Source organism: Centruroides vittatus, unplaced genomic scaffold (genome assembly GCF_030686945.1).
Source record: "Centruroides vittatus isolate TY-2023 unplaced genomic scaffold, ASM3068694v2 contig_221, whole genome shotgun sequence".
In the NCBI taxonomy this organism is placed as follows: Eukaryota; Metazoa; Arthropoda; class Arachnida; order Scorpiones; family Buthidae; genus Centruroides; species Centruroides vittatus.
In genome coordinates this window covers 1,528,728-1,546,570 of record NW_027121377.1, presented here as the reverse complement: position 1 = coordinate 1,546,570, position 17,843 = coordinate 1,528,728, and the positions used below count along the sequence as shown (strand labels likewise).

The 17,843-nt window shown below is 29.3% G+C and overlaps 1 long non-coding RNA gene across 1 annotated transcript; it reads left to right on the top strand.

Moving 5' to 3' along the window:
* Positions 1–1,015: 1,015 nt before the first annotated feature.
* Positions 1,016–1,682, top strand: LOC136970882 (uncharacterized). The gene is made up of 3 exons (XR_010880052.1): positions 1,016–1,143; positions 1,213–1,360; positions 1,431–1,682. It is a non-coding gene; the product is annotated as an uncharacterized lncRNA (long non-coding RNA).
* Positions 1,683–17,843: the final 16,161 nt, after the last annotated feature.

Below are 17,843 nucleotides of genomic sequence, written 5' to 3'. Positions count from 1 at the left end.
GCCTACGTAATACGAGGCACCACTATATTTGTTTATTACAGAACTGAATTCGACCTTTCTACTCAATATTTTCTACAAGAAAGTGATGTTAATCAAGATGTTCAAATCTCACTAAGGACTGCAGCTACCAAACATTCAGTTGGGACAGGAAAAGGTTTTATGAGGTGCACCTGTACCAAAAACTGTGCTAGAAATAGGTTCCAGTGTAAAAAAAAAATGATTTTGTGTAATTCGAAAAGCCACCACAGTACAAATAAATAAATAAAAGATTAAATATTTTATATGGTACACTAAGGAGCACAAATAAGTTTGTTTTTAATTTTAGTTTAACTCTAAAAATTATTTTTATTATATCGTTTGAATTTTTGAAAATATTTTCGAAAGTTAATTACCTTTAAAAGTGCATGGCTTAATGAAAAAATACAAACTGATAAGTACTGAGTAGCTTATTTTTATTTTATAGTTTTGTACTAGTGGCGTGTCACTTCTAATGAATACCGTTTTTTTATAATTAAGTAGACTATGTTTGAATAAATATTGTTTCATCTAATTGATTGCCTTTTAATTTTATTTTAACTATTAATGTAATTTAATAATTCTAAACCAGTTTCACGTAGGTCAAACTAGTTAAGCCTAAAGTATTTAGGCCAAACTAGATTGATCTGGGCTAAAGTATTATATCCTGACACGTGTAGGATAAACCCGTTTGGCCTGAAACTCGGGTTTGGCCGATAACATATATACATTGCGTTCTCCTGTGCCCTTCAAAATTACGTAATGACCCACTTGTTCCCTCTTTCAAACATTTTTCCGTTGCTTTCTTAGTCCTCCTGTGACATTGAAACATACGGTTTATACTAAAATGCTGATTGACAAAATATCAAATTAAACTGTTATTCATTTTGTATTGGCTTTTAAGGGTATTGTAGGATTAAAGTACATTTATTATGACTTCAGCTTTTTATAATTAATTTTTTAATTCAGGAAGCAGATATGGCGTTTGCACCTGTTGCCGTCACTCACGAACGTTTCTCTGCAGTGGAGTTTACGTCAGTAATTTCTTTTTCTCTTACAGTTTTTCTTATTAAAGCTCCAGATAAGATTTTTCATTGGAATTCTGTTACGAAGCCTTTTACCTTAAATGTAAGTAACAATAACAAGTCTTAAACTGTAATCAAAACGTAAAGATTAACTTACATTTTATGTAATCAGGTTTGGATCGCTATATTTTCTATCGCATTGATATTTGGATTAACGCTATATAAAGTGCTAGAGAAGGACTTTATCGCTACAAAAACAGAAAAACGATGGACTCTATATACAGTTTTTTGGAATTTACTTTGTACATTTCTGGGAAAAGGTAAAATATTTTAATTATGACATAACTCAAATTCTAGGTTTTATAAAGAAGTCTATTTAATTTTATTTAGGATTGAATCTAGAGAAAGTGAAAAGATTAGCATCCAGATTATTGATAGGAATTTGGTGGTTATCGATTGTTGTTTTGGTATCCAGTTACAGCGGAGCGTTAATGTCTTTTATGACACGTCCTTTAACTGAGTCTTTTCCAAGAGATTTTCAGGAACTTTCTGTTTTTGTCCGCAACGGTGAGTACTCATGCGGAACATACAAGGGATTTGTTACATGGAAAGAGATCATGGTAAGTGTTTTGAATTTAAAGATTTATAAATCATATATGGAAAGACGTTGTCCTAAGTGTTTTTTTTTTTAATTTTATAATTTGTTCGTTATAACCATTGTGTTTAATATTAATATATTTATTAATTCTAGGAATCGAAGTTAGAAAATATTAAAATTTTAAGCGAAAACATTTTGTCCAACAATAACTCCATGGATATTGCAGCTGGCATTAAAAAGGTACAGAATGAACGATTTGCATATATAATTGGTAAAAGTGTGTTCAATCAGTACATCAGTAAAGTAGAAAGGCATACATATGTGATTTCGAAAGATTATTTTCGTACATATATGCTCGCTTATCCAATCAGAAAAAATTTCCCATTGAAAAAGGATACATCTAACACGTAAAAATTTAATAAATTCGTTTATATTTTATATCATAATAAAGATTTATTTTTATATATTTAATACAATCATATTCTAGAGTAACTAGGATGTTTGAAGCTGGAATTTCTGTGAAATTGTTTCCTGGAAAAGATGAAGAATTCAAAGTATCATCAGAATTCTGTCCTCTGTCAATTGAAGATATTAATAGTCCTTTGTTACTTATGGGCATTGGATATCTAGTGTCTTTAATTTGCTTAACCATTGAAATAATATCAACAAAAGCAATGAAATTTGTTTCCTAAAATGTACTTTGTTAATACAAAATTTTGAAAAATACCTATTACAGTCATTCCGCTCATCATTTTTACACATACAAGATAAAACTTTATATTTTCATCATTCTGTTTATTAATTATACTCGATAGAACAGAGCATTGTTTGATTAATATTTTTAATTTTATTCTAGACAGCCCAAAATTCTACTTGGTATTTTACGGAAAATTCAAATTTATTACGATATTGATACTAACTGATTCTGAATATTGTAATTTATTAAAACAATAGTTTTATAAAATAATCAACTTTAACATTTACAATTCAGTAATCAACTTCACATAAATCAAAGTTACACAATACGATACATTGTGTAACTTTGATTTATGTGAAAAATATCCCAAAAATTTCATAGAAGCACTCCCATTTGCATGAAAATTTTTTGAAATTCCTATGGATTTAGAAATATCTGTTGTTGGTAAAATCGCTGTATTTGAAACATTTATATAGCTCACCTTGCTTAAATAACAACTACTTTTGTCATGTAAAATTAATCATTCGTTAATTACATATATCGCAAATTAACGTAAAACTTATTTATAATATTCAAACATACTTTCGTTTATTCTAAAATACAATTTTCTAATTATGTACATTTTATAAGAAGGAAGAAATAAACAAAAATTAATTTTACAACTCTCTTTTTCGATCATCGTCCCTTCTTTACAGGGATTCTCCAGGCCTACCAGTTGTCCAATTTGAAGTTGGACAGATTGCGTACCATTAGGTCTATTCCTGTTGGAACTCCCACCAAACCTGCTAATTTTCCACCTGCTGAACTGTTCCCGTTCGGAAACCGACCCTTCAAAAAAGAAGGGGAAATCGCATTGTCTTTCAACAATTTTGTTACGCGTACTTGAAACTTTATTTACTTAATAAAGCAGATTCACTTTGTATAATTATTAATATGATAAAAATTGTTATACCAAAAAATTTTGAAGCTGAAAATATATCGCTAAACAATGCAGAAATAAATTTTTATATCTGGTTATTTAATAACAATTAATAACAAGTGTAGAAAAAAACCTTAAAAACCTGTAACAAATGTATTACATCAGCAGGATCCAAAGAAAGTCCTCTATTAGAATATACAAATTAGTTGAAATTAAAAGTTTTAAAAAAATTCCATGTTTTTTTGTAATAATACAACTTTTGATATGTTTTTAGACATGGAAGATATGTTCTACCAATATTATAATGTGGAAAATCAAAACATTGATATGAAAAGTTTTTATTTGGAAAAATTTAACAAATATATTACAAATGACCATATTCCAGATTGCCATAAATTTAAAAAAAAATCATGACAAGATTTATATATTTCATGTTAAAAATAAAAAGCAAAAGAAAAATGAAAAATTTAACAAATCCATATGCAAGTAAATCCACGAGTAAGCTACAAAATTAGCCATATCTTTTCCACATTCACTTTGCACTCCAGTTCATCAAATACCACTGCAAACTCAACATAAAAGTCTACTATTTGTATTGTACTTTTTTATACAGTATATTGTTTTGTTTTAAATTTCAAATCCAGCAATTAAAGAGGCCTTTGACCTTTAAATTTTTTATTATTGATGTAATAAAATATGAAACTGTTACAAATAAAAATATATTGTTCATTTAATCAATTTTTATATTTTATCTGCATATCCTTTTGATCTTGATATGCATTATCACTATGAACTTATGTAATTATTTTGCATATATAAAAAACTTTAACTTGTAAAAAATTTTATTAAATTACATTTTATCATACAATAATACAAATATGATAATTTTTATTTAATTGATTATTATAGTACTTCAATATAATAGATTGAATGTTTTACATAGTGAAATAACATATTAAGAAAAAAAAACACATCTTTACTCCAGAAAGTGTAAGAACAAACTACTGTAACTTTATTTTATTAGAAAAAAAAAATAGTTTTTACAATATAAAAACGGGACGTTAAATGAAAGCAATACAAAAAGCCTTGATAAAACACAAAAGCTTTCCCCAGAGAAAAGAGGAAACGTCAGGCCAACACCCAGCTTTACCTTTGCATGTTGCATAAGCATGCGTATGTTATACGTTCCAACATTAAATCCTGTCAAATTAGTAAATACAGAACTAGTTTTGACAAACCGAATATCAATTTCATAAACTACAAACTTAGTTTTTACATTTGCTGTAAAGAAACGCTTGGAATTTCGATCTAGAAGTTTTTCTAAGAAGTAATCAAAATTCATTTTTTTATTTAAAAATACTAATGCTAGAGATTTAAAACTTATTGAGCTTGTAAGATTCATCCACCCGTCATATTCTTGAATAAAAAAATGAGTAGAATGGTTTATTAACCTGAAAATTCGTCATTTCTTAACCTCTTAACAGTTGAACAGTCAGATGTGGCGCTACCACTTAGTTATGGAGAAGCGTGGGAAATTTTTTAAGAATTTTCCCACGCGTTTTCTCGTTTCTGTTTAGGAAAAAAAAATTTTAAACAGTTACGTCTAGTAAAGAAAAAATCGTTCTTTATTGTCACATAATTTTTTATATGTGAATTTTTTTCGCGGTAATTTTTTGCTAAATTTTTTTTTTTAAATTTATATTAAATTCTTTTTTGATTTTCTATCCGATACGATATTTTCAAAAGTTTTGAATTTATTTTCAATTTTATATAATTTTTTAAAGTTTTAGGCATTTAAGTAATGACGATTTTTTCCAACCTGTGAATCAAATTCAAGAAAATGTAATTGACAGTTAACGAATTTCATCCACAACAATAGATGAAGTAAACGTTGTTACATTACGACTACAACGCCTGGCAGCCTTTCCCCCCAGACTGAAATATTGGTGAAGGTCGTCTTGTGTTCTACTTTCTGTAGAAGTGACGTAATCATTGTAAATAAAAGAAAATTTCAGTATATCTTTTATTTAAAATTTTAAAATTCGTTGTTCGAATTTACACCGAAATATTAAAGCGGATTAAAATATTAGCATTTTGTAAATAAACTTACTTCACATATAATAAATTTAAATATATTAATTTTTAAGAAACAACAAAACAATAAAAAAATGTAGAAATATTTTTATATTCATCTTCACATTTATAACATATGTTATCGTCATTGACCGATATTTAATTTTAAAACAATTTTCACCATTGGCATGCATTAGAAAAAAAAAGCATAACTTCCCTAAAACACACTTCTCTGAGAGGGTTCGCTTCACTCTGAAAAACCCAACAGTTTTATGTCAGAAATCCAATGTGTGACCTACTTTCTCTAACATAGTCAAACAAAGTAAGTTACAGTACAACAATACACATAAACAGAAATAAATTAGTAGCCCAATAATACATACTTTCATTTATATCCATATTATATCCAAAGGTCAGTTCTCCCAAATTGTCGAAAATAAATTATTTTCAACTTTTCTTTCTGTAAAGTAGCATATTCTGAAAAACAAGTTTTAAATTCAGAGTAAAATTTCCACCTTTTATCTGTTGAAAACAACGCAAAATCTATGGATTCACGTTTTGTTACCTGCGTATATAAGATGATTAAAGATAAATAAATCATAATGAAAAAGAAAGTTTTATTTTCATATCATCTCTTCGTTATTAGTTAACATCCAGAATGTGTGGTAGTTTTTAACCATAATAAATCTGTCGTGCAGTGGTTTTTAACTTTAGCAGCTGATTTTTATTTCATCGTGTATAGTATATCAAGTACCTACAAGTATATGTAATTAGATCTTTAGCACTTTTCAGCAAAACAAAAGAAACAAATGTGTGTTTTTCTCCATATATGTTATTTATTTGAAATTTTTTTAACTATGAAAATTAAATTTCTAGGAAAACTTGTAGAACTACAGTAATGTAGTTCAGCATTAAAAATTGTAAATAAAAATGTTTCGAACCTAGGATCCATATTTTAAAGTTACAAACCACTATGCGTCGTATGACCCTGTATCGTGGTTGCATTAGCTAACGTTCAGAATGCGTTATCGCTTTTCTTAATCACCACAACGCGTAGTGGTGAAATATCATGAAAGCCACGACACAAATTTCGCTTTGTGGTCGTTTTGCGTTAGCCACAACGCGTTTTGGCCGTTTTTACAAACAGCCACGACGCGAATTTCGCTTTGTGGCCGTTTTCAAACGACCACAACGCATCGTGGTCTTTTTTTTCGCTCAATGAACGATTTCGGTTAGTGAGCCTAACATATATATAAATGAATAGCACCCTATTCAAATTTCGCAAGACTAGGTTACAGTCCCTATCTAGGGCTAGTTCGAAATCTATGAAAGTAACGTCACTGTTGACATCCTCGTCTTCGTACGTGGCCTACGATGAAGAAGAGAGACCAGTAAAGAAATGAGACAAGAAGTGTATAAGCTGCTGCTGGAAAAGACCCACCTAGCTGTTGTCGTAGTTTTGTTTCCTCGTTTCCTACCGCCGCCTATAAATTTTTTGAAGGGTTTGTTATTTTCGTCTCTATTTCTAATGTAGTAAATTGATATGGTTTTATGTTTGTATGCATTCTATACGGTTACTAACATTTACCGAAATATTTGAGAGCGAAGATTTGATTTTCGTCTTATACTACTATTAATTTCTACTATAGATTAGATAATAATAATAATAAATGATTGAATTATTCAGGTATTTGATTAAAAACATTCATTTGAAAGTGAAACGCAAAAACAACAATATACATTAACTTACTTCTGCCAAACATGCAATTAACAAGCGTTCTTAGCACCATTGACATGATGATAAGTTTAAAATACATTTATATGCTAATTCTAGAAGATAAACACCAATAATTTTTAATCTCTATCTTACTTGATGTTATTAACATTTACATCTTGCTGCTGCCATACAAAATTATATCCAGGAACTTCAGAGTGTACCATAGAAAATACTTATAAAATAAATAAATCAGCAGACAGTAAGTATTTTTCGTCACAAAATTTATAATGAATCTAAACCCAACATGCAATTTCATTTATTTCGTGCGACAAACTAGAGAATATTTCTATTCAAGACGTTGAAAAAGACTTTTATTATCGTAACTTTTCTAATAGAAATGAATAAAACTCAAATGTCGATGCAGACAATAAAATTTCGTGTTTCAACATTAAAGAAAATAACAATTTACAGCTATTTATTGTCCATTGTCACTCAGTAGTCCTTTGTATAAATTTTTAAATTATATGTTTCTATACCAATTTATAACATTTATACCAAGTTTATTTACGAATATAATACGAAGAAGAAATACACAAAGACAGATAAAAACGTTAAACTTTTGCATTCTGCATATTTTGGCTATCAAACAAACCTACAATTATTTCAAGCAGGAAACGAGTAACTATTGAAACTCTCTATAGAAACAATAGAAAATATTTTATGAATAGATTATACACAAAGAAAAAAACTAATAAAGGAAACACGTTTGTAAAAGAAAACAATGAGTTTATTATTATAAATTAATAAATTAATTTAATTATCCATCATAATGTTTGTAAAGTAAACGTGGAGTAATTTATATACTTATAACAAGCACGGCAAAAGAGAAACAGTTAGTTTGTCCAAAACACTTACATTTGTTACAATAAATAATATTTATTTTAATAATGTAAATTAAATAATTAATTTAATTCATTAATTAATTATTAATAAAATACTAAATGTATTCCCATAGTAAAGTTTGACTGACTGCATTGTTTCGAACGAAGTGATATAACATTATTGTCACTAGGGATGGGTGTACCAACAGAACAGATGTATGACATTTGTTGAGTAGAGTCACACATTCGAGCCAAAAGCACTTTCCAGTGTCTGTTGCACAGTGAGGTGAAAGTAGACTAAGTGATACATATCTGTACAAGGAGTAAGCAGCAAAGGATGATACCCCTTTACAGGAGCCGGGCCAAGAAACCAAGGTTTGTTAAAGGAAATAGCCTTAGAGTTTAGTCCAAAATTTTTATGTTTCTGGCAAATTTTACTAGCTCTTTGAAAGCGCCTTGTTGATGGTGAAAGCCTTTAAGTGGCATAGCCACAGTTTGTTAGCATTGTGGACAGCAGTGATTAGGTCCTTCCTTTGACGAGTGTAAAGAGGGCAATGAAAGATAATGTGCTCTGAGTCTTCATCTTCATTGCCAGAGCACGGGCATAACCTGTCAGATTTTTGTAGGAACCGACGGAGGTAACTCCGGAAGTTACCGTGCCCAGTCATGAGTTGAGTGGCCCAGAAGGAGGGTACCAGGTAGTGGATGCCATTCCTTTGGAGAACATCTGAAATAAAATTGTGCGTGAGCCTGCCTGTGGGGCTACTGTCCCACCCAGCTTGCCAAGTACTCAAAGCATATGTGCGAATCTTATTTTTATCCATGAAATGGGGGTCGAGTCGAACAAGCAATTAAGAGTTTTTTTGGGGCTGACTGGGCAAAGAGATCGGCCCTCTCGTTCCCCTGTACACTGGAGTGTCATTTAACCCAAGTAAATTTCATATTTATGCTGTCACGGAAAGCAAGCAGAAGATTTAAGCTGTCCTTAATTATGGTTAGGTTGGTGTTGAATTTCCTAAGTTGCAATAATGCAATCCTGCTGTCGCTCAGGATGGTAGCAGACAAACTGTGGTGCTGAACTCTGTTGTTTGTTATCCAAATCACGGCCCTGTAGATGGCCAGAAATTCCGCTTGTTTTGCCGTGCAATGGCTGGCCAGCTTGAATTGTGCTTGGTAGATATTGGTTTCGTTGTACATCACTACCACGGAGCAGCCCACCCCCAGAGCACACTTCGACCTGACCAGTGTTGAGACAAAAGCCGGTGGGATCTCCAGCATTTTCCAGAGAGAAAAGTTCGTCTATTGAGATAGATCAGTGGAAATCATAATGATGTTGTAAGTCGCGGTCCAATTTAAAGATTGACAGGTGCTGTACAATATTCGTAACAGTGGGGTTAACCTCCAATTGGGTTGCAATAGTATTGAAGTGATCGGTGGCTATAGCCCCCACAGCCAGCTTAAAAACCGTGGTAGAAAATTATGCATTGTCAAAATTTTATTCATTTTATGAATATAATAAAAGGGTACGATAATCTAAAGTAATATGTATGCACTATAAATGGCTAACACTAATGCCAATATTTAGAAGTGATAACGTCGATTATCCTGTTATATTACTATTAACTCTCGAGGTGCCTGGTGGAGTCTCAAAAGCCTGACTCATTTTCAAAAGTTCATAACTATTTTAACCTCTTAACAGTGGAACAGTCAGACCCGGCGCTACCAGTTAGTTGTGGAAGTAAATCGTGGAAAATTTTTTAAGAATTTTCCCACGCGTTTCTCTCGTTTCCGTTTAGGAAAAAAAATTTTAAACAGTTACGTCTAGTAAAGAAAAAATCGTTCTTTATTGTCATATAATTTTTATATATATGAATTTTTTTCGCGGTAATTTTTTGCTAAATTTTTTTTTCAAATTTATATTAAATTCTTTTTTGATTTTCTATCCGATACGATTTTTTCAAAAGTTTTTAATTTATTTTCAATTTTATATAATTTTTTAAAGTTTTAGGCATTTAAGTCATGACGATTTTTTTCAACCTTCGAATCAAATTCAAGAAAATGTAATTGACAGTTAACGAATTTCATCCACAACAATAGATGACGTAAAAGTTGTTACGTTTACAACTACGACGCCTGGCGGCCTTTCCCCCCAGACTGAAATGTGGGTGAAGGTCGTCTCGTGTTCTACTTTCTGTAGAAGTGACGTAATCATTGTAAATAAAAGAAAATTTCAGTATATCGTTTATTTAAAATTTTAAAATTCGTTGTTCAAATTTACACCGAAATATTAAAGCGGATTAAAATATTAGCATTTTGTAAATAAACTTACTTGACATATAATAAATTTAAATAAATTAATCTTTAAGAAACAACAAAACAATAAAAAAATGTAGAAATATTTTTATATTCATCTTCACATTTATAACATATGTTATCGTCATTGACCGATATTTAATTTTAAAAACAATTTTCATCATTGGCATGCATCAGAAAAAAAATGCACAACTTCCCTAAAACACACTTCATTGAGAAGGTCCGCTTCACTCTGAAAAAGCCGACAGTTTTATGTCAGAAATCCAATGTGTGACCTACTTTCTCTAACATAGTAAAACAAAGTAAGTTACAGTACAACAATACACATAAACATAAATAAATTAGTAGCCCAATAATACATACTTTCATGTAAATCCATATGTTATATCCAAAAGTCAGTTTTCCCAAATTGTTGAAAAATAAATTATTTTCAACTTTTCTTTTTGTAAAGTAGCATATTCTGAAAAACAAGTTCTATATTCAGCGTAAAATTTCCACCTTTTATCCGTTAAAAACAACGCAAAATGTACGAATCCACGTAATAAAAAATTATCGCAGTGAACTTCGAAAAAACCAGAAACACAGATACACCAGACTGCACTGTACAAAATTTTCCCACGAACTGATTCATATTTTAATGCACCTGTGAATAATTTCATCACATGACGAAAAGTTTTTGAATAAAAGCTAAAAGTTTTTAAAAATTCTTTCATAAAATCCGATGAATTTAATTAATACACAATAACTAAATCTGTTTAATAAAGATTAATAATTTTCCATTATAATTATGCAAATTAGATATAAAAAAGATCATCGCGCAAATTCTCCCGCGAACCATGGATGACTCTTACGTCATCTGGATTGAAGTTTCCTGCAAAATACTGAAAATTTTTATATAATTATTTTACTAATCCAGTCAAATTTAAATAATATAAAATGTCTAGATCTGTTTAATAAAGATTAGTAATGTACTATCATTAATATGCAAATTAGATATGACAAAGATCACTGTGGAAAAATTCCCGCCAAGATAAAAATAGCTTTCGGTCACGTGATCACCAAGAAATACGAAGAAATATGCCTTAAATTTAATGTTTGTGTACAAATTAATACATTTTAACTAATGTCATCGTTTAAAATTTAATGTTTCTGTAAAAATTAGTAAATTGTAACAAATTTCATCAAAGACAACAGAATAATTTTCAGCTTATAAAAACTCTACAATAAATGATTATTTCTTCGAAAGACGTCGATATGCACGAATAAATAATAAATATACAATAATGCTTTTATCCATTTTAAGTGGATATTGTAAAAATTAAGCTATTTAATTTGTTTGGCTTTTATAATTTAGTTTCCGAATATTTTACTGTGAAATTCCATTTAGTAAACAGAAACAAAGACAAGCTATTAGTTATAAACAGGACAATAGAATAATTTTTACGTAAATTGAGTGAAAATACAGAAAAAAACGAATTATATCAAAGATGGGGACAAACAAGCTTACATCCCCAGAACAGAGCTTATAATTTGTTGTCAATTTCAGCCTGTTCCTACTTTGACTGTTTTATGTTGGTAAAAACTTATTTTTTTAAAATAAAAGTACTTTGTTGTTAGTGAAGAAAGATAAAAGTATCGAAATATAATATTCAGAATTAAAAATATTGATGTATGTCCATATTAGAAATGTATATTTTTTTCCGATATTAGAAATAATATCACGAAAAAAACATTATATAAATGAAATACGGCCATAAACAATTTCTTTCTGTCAAATAAATTACGGATTAAACAGGCTTATCTAGAAAAATTCAATCGCGAATAACTGACTTTAAATATACAGAGGATACAGTATGCTTGTTATGTGATAGTATCTGCGTTTACAAATTAACAGAATTTTCCTTTTTTTTACACATTATTATGCTATAATCTAGGAAACTATGTTTAATAATAAGACATACTACAGAAAGGGTAAGAAAGGAACGTCAGTCATTGTAACTAATGTATTATTGAAAGTTTCATTCATATAGATAATTAATTTTATCAAGATACATTTCTCCAAAAGAAAATTATCGATATTTATCGTAAATATAAGTAAATTTTATTATAATTTAGATAAAAACTCATTTTTTCCCCACGCATGGCTTCTTTCCCCTCCCTCTTACTCCTATACTTGGAACATTCCATTTCATAATTTGATGTAATAATAACGTTTAAAATGATTCTAAATAAAATATTGACACTTAAAGTAGGTTAATATAGGCCTATATTGTCACGAGTCTCAGGTGTATTCATAAAAATGTAATAATCTATACAATAATACTTTCTCACATGCTCCATGTGTTAAAGTTTGCAGCTGTAATTGAAGTAATATATAAAGAAACAAAATGTTTATATTATCAATAGTTATAAAAGATATCTTATTTTCACGTAGAAAAACAAAATAAGACAGAAGAAACAGACAATCACACGATATCTCTATCCAGGACATTCTATAATTGATTTCAAATTTCTAATGTCGACATACATGAATATTTTTGTGTGTGTGAATATTATATTTCGATACTTTTATGTTTCTTCACTAAGAACATCTTAAAACATTAACTTTTTACCAACAAAAAACAGTCGAAGTAGAAACAGGCTGAAAATAACAACGAATTATAAGCTCTGTTCTGGGGATGTAAGCTTGTTTCTCCCATCTTTGATATAATTCGATTTTTTTCTGTATTTACACTCAACTTACGTATAAATTATTGTATTGTGCTGTTTATACTTAATAACCTAACTTTGTTTCTGTTTACTAAATTGAATTTCACAGTAAAATACTCGGAAACTCTAAATTATAAAAGCCACACAGATTAAATGGCTTAATTTTTACAATATCAATTTAAAATGGATAAAAGCATTATTAAATAATTATTATTTATTCGTGTATATCGACTTCTTTCGAAGAAATACTCATTTATTGTACGGTTTATGTAAGCTGAAAAATTAAATTTTAAACATATTTCTTGGTGAACACGTGACCGAAAGCTATTTTTATCTTGGCAGGAGATTTCCTAGTGACCTATCTCATATCTAATTTGCATATTTGTAATAATATTTGTGATAATCTTTATTAAACAGATCTAGACATTTTATATTATTTAAATTTGACTGGATTAATTAAATAATTATATAAAATTGTCAGTGTTTAGTGGGAAAGCTTCAATCGCATTGACATCGTAAGTTTTTCCATGACGTATAGTTGGCGGGAGAATTTGCGCAGCGATCTTTTTTATATCTAATTTGCATAATTATAGTAGTAAATTATTAACCTTTATTAAACAGATTTAGTTATTGTGTATTAATTAAATTCATCGAATTTCATGAAATAATTTTTTAAAACTTTTAGCATTTATTCTAAAACTTTTCGTCATGTGATAAAATTTTTACAGGAGCATCACTATATTAATCAATTGGCGGGAAAATTTAATAGCGTGCGGTTTGGTGTTTCTGTGTTTCTCGTTTTTTCGAAGTTCACTGCGATAAATTTTTATTACGTGGATTCATAGATTTTGCGTTGTTTTTAACGGATAAAAGGTGGAAATTTTACTCTGAATATAGAACTTGTTTTTCAGAATATGCTACTTTACAGAAAGAAAAGTTGAAAATAATTTATTTTTCGACAATTTGCGAGAACTGATCTTTGTTTGGATGTAAATGAAGGCATGTATTATAGGTTTACTAATTTATTTGTGCATATAATTATGTAGTTCTAGTTTCGAGACATTTATGGTTTTTAGTGTTTATAAGCGTGTTATTTAGACATGTCTACCAATTTAGTGCTAAAACGTAGAACTACGTCAAAGAAGAATACAAACTTTAATTAGCAAGTAGTCCCTTTATTAGCAAACTAATTTGTTGGTAGATTTTTTTACATTTAAAGTGTAATTACATGAAACTAAATGGATGTGAACATAGAAAGTAGAATATGGCAAGACTAATAGATAAAACTATTATTACATATTACTCGATCAGAAAAATTTATACTTGAAGAATTTTGTTTTGATAATTATTGCCTAGGGTTTATGTCGAAAATATTTTTCAGTTATATTTGTAATTACAGTTAATTCGAATAGTAATGGCGCTTAAATATTTATAGGATTAATTGAAGTTTTCGAATTTTGTTTGAGGAAACTGAGGAAGGCAAGAGTATCTACAGTTGTATAATGAACTGAATTTAAGTAAATTAGGTGACTTTGTATGTTTCGATGTAGTTTTTTATAATATTACGATATACGAACTTTCGATTTTGTAAATTGTATTATACTAAAAAATAAAGTTTTTCGTTATTCTCCTACTTAATGATGTATTTATAATGTTTCTGAACTAAATAATACTTATTAAATTGAAATCCGAGCTTTACAAAGTACTATGAATATTAGAGAAGACCGTTTTACTATAAACTACTACGTTTTACTACAGCTTACTCCAATGTTGATTCTACGAAAATTAGGTCAGACAAGGACCGTTAGACTAATGACGTAGGCTGTTTACTTTTTCCGGTCGCATCGGTGCACTCCCGATAGCGTCATTTACAGAAGTCACACCTACTTTTTTCTGACGCGAGCCAATTAGGAATATTAATTTTTTTAACCAATCAGATGACGGCGGGAGATTTAAATTCGATTTATGTCGATAGATGGCCGTCTAAAATTTCATATTTATTTTAATTTTCTTTCTTTTATTGTAATTTCTCGAGAACTAAAAAATATTCCAAAACAAAGTTGGAGAACCCAACTACTCGTGAAAATTCTACGACTTCACGAAATGGTCCAGGTATTTTATAAGAATTTTTTAACGACTATAGTCGTCCTTCACCACTGCCACTCGATCGCCTTGGACGACTATTCTCGTCTTTCACTGTTAAGAGGTTAATATTTGCGTTAGCGACTTAAAATTATTAGTAGCTTCAGTTATCTTTATGCGTTTGCGATCCACACAAAATTTTCAGTTCATCGCGCGATACTCTGTGAACAAGACGTGTTTGAATAAGTGCCGGGCCTCACAGACCCCAACAGGCGCGCGGCGTTGCAAAATTGTAACTAATATTTTTTGTGTAAAATTCGTATTTTTTGTGTTTGTTTCATTTATAACACTTTTACGTTGTCAGTAGATAAACGTTTAAGCAGCTAGTGAGCGTCTGTAAAAAATGAGCCTAATTTATTTGCATGGGACATGCGAAATTCCTATGGGAAAAATGCCTGAATTCTCAATTTCAAATTTTAACTGTAGAGGCTTAATTTTTATGCTTTAACAGATAATTATATAAAGTGCCATTAAAATGAACCCAAAATACTTTAATTATAATGAGATTACATCACGATTTCTAGAGAAACAAAGTTAATATTTTTGTTACAACAAAAAAAGTTAATGTTTTTTATTATGTAGTCGTGTGAATAAATATTTCACGTAAATCAATGATTGTTTTATTCTAAACATGTCTTAATAAACCTATTATATATATATATATATATTAACATAACATTGAAATTATTTTTACAAGCCATATAATGTAGTGTTTTATTTTGGGGTCTGTGGGACCCCACCAGGCGCTCAGCGGAAATTTCTTCACCAGGCACCTTGAGGGTTAATTACTACAGTACATTAGATAATACTAATAAGGGATAATTGAATTATTTCATGTATTCAATTAAAAACATTTATTAGAAAGTAAAACAGAAAAACATATCAATATAGTGAATAAAGGATGAATAATCTGCCTAGTGTTTGAAAACTGTCACTATATTGTGTCTGTAAAAAACGAACATATTATTATACATTAACTTACCTCTGCCAAACATGCAATTAACAAGATTTGTTCGCACCATTGAAATGATGATAAGTTTGTAATCCATTTATATGCTAGTTCTATAAAATAAACACCAATAATTTTTAACCTCTATCTTACTTAATGTTATTCAATTTTACGTCTTGCAGTTGTCTTACAAAAATATATTTACAAACTTCAGTGTATACCATAGAAAATACTTATAAAATAAGTAAATCAGCAGACAGTAAGTATTTGTCGTGACGAAATTTATAATGAATCCAAACCAACATGCAATTTCATTTGTTTCGTGCGACAAACAAGAGAATATTTGTGTTCAAAACGTTGAAAAAGTCTTTTATTTTCGTAACTTTTCTGATATAGGCCTAAATGAATAATACTCAAAAGTTGATGCAGACAATAGAATTTCCTGTTTCAACATTAAGGAAAATAACAATTTACAGCTATTTATTGTCCACTGTCACTCAGTAGTCCTTTGTATAAATTTTTAAATTATATGTTTCTATACCAATTTATAACATTTATACCAAGTTTATTTACGAATATAATACGAAGAAGAAATACACAAGGGCAGACAAAAGCGTTAAACTTTTGCATTTTGCATCTTTTGGCTATCAAACAAACCTACAATTATTTCAAGCAGAAAACGAGTATCCATTGAAACTTTCTATGGAAACAATGGAAAATATTATATAAATAGATTATACACAAAAAAAAATAACTGATAAAGGAAGGCACGTTTGGAAAAGAAGAGAATATGTATATTATTACACATTAATGAAATAAATTTAATTACATATCATAATGATTGTAAACTTGAAGTAATTTACATACTTGTGACTCACAACTTGTAACAAGTACAGCTGAGGAGAAACAATTAGGCTTTCTAAAACACTTAGTTATTTTAATAAATAACCAGTGTAAATTAGCATTTTTGTGATTTTTCTCTATTGCGTTGAATAGTGTATGGTAAATTCTTCCGGAAGCAGAAACTTGGCTTTCGTATAATCAATCATGTTATTTATATTCGAAACTAAAAAGTCTTGCCGCTTATTTTTTAGTTATGTTTATTTCCGCTTAAGGTAAAATTGACCCAATAGTACCTTCAATGTGATAAACGTATTTTTCCATATTTTGAACGTTGTGTGACATGCATGGGATAACAATATGGCAATCGCATTCACATGTAACAAAGAGATTAACATCGGATTTCTCAGAAGAATTACTACAAAAATTAGTAATGAAAACAAATAAGAATATATATATTTTTATGAAATAATTTTATATATAAGAATTGTTGAAATCTGATTTATATAACTTAACACAGCACGTTTGGCAAAAAAAATATCATAGGTTTCAAGTTATATTTATTTGCAGGTTAATGAATGAGATGTCATGTTAGTAATCACACAGGAACCTGGGATAACTGAACAAAACAACTTTACTCAATATGTTTTCTAGACGAACAACAGGCAAAATAATTTAACAGTAGAACATAATAAGCTGTCCAGCTACATTGTATTGTAGAAAATTTTTTTTTTTTAATATGGCCATATTTGTTACAAATTAAATGAAAAAGAAATTTCTAGACGAAAAATTTTTTTCTAAAAGAAATTTTAAAATGTTTCCAAATGTCAATTCGTACAACTGAGTCAATCCACAAGTTGCAAAGTACTTTATATATTAAAATTTATTACATTAAACTTAAATCTATACAGTACTTTGCTTTTCTGGTAGAATGTAAAATAATAAGAAAAGGATTGAGAGCGAAC